Source organism: Morone saxatilis, unplaced genomic scaffold (assembly GCF_004916995.1).
Source record: "Morone saxatilis isolate NCDOM2014 unplaced genomic scaffold, NCSU_SB_2.0 Contig23, whole genome shotgun sequence".
In the NCBI taxonomy this organism is placed as follows: domain Eukaryota; kingdom Metazoa; phylum Chordata; class Actinopteri; family Moronidae; genus Morone; species Morone saxatilis.
In genome coordinates, this window is record NW_023339796.1 from 7181838 (window position 1) to 7182323 (window position 486).

The window sequence follows — 486 nt, forward strand, 5'->3', positions numbered from 1 at the left end:
ATGTAATACCTGTTTCTTATTGCTACAGTTTGAGGAAGTTTTGTTTGTTTTTTTCCACTGGGACAAATATAGATTAAAAAAAAGTTAAAATGTGGGTGTTAAGGCAGATAACTTACATTTGAACTACATATCAAAAACATAGCACAAAATGTGACCAAGCAACAAGGTTATAATCTTTTAATAAAAACTTTGGTATCAATAACATTCTGTCCAATAAAAATAAGTGTATGACCCTTAGTGATGTCATGAGTCACACCAGGGGCTCACCATCTGTTTCTCCAGACTTTCAGGATTTCCCATCACATTACCATGAAGACATGTGGACTCATGTAATTTCATTGCAGAGAAAAACAATTTCATTGTGCATTTTGATGAAGATTCAATCCTGTCTAAACACTTGATTCAATTATGCCTTAAAGAGTGTGGAAAAGGAAAATAAGAAGTCAGTGCCACAGACATAACCAAAATAATTTACATTATAGTTTC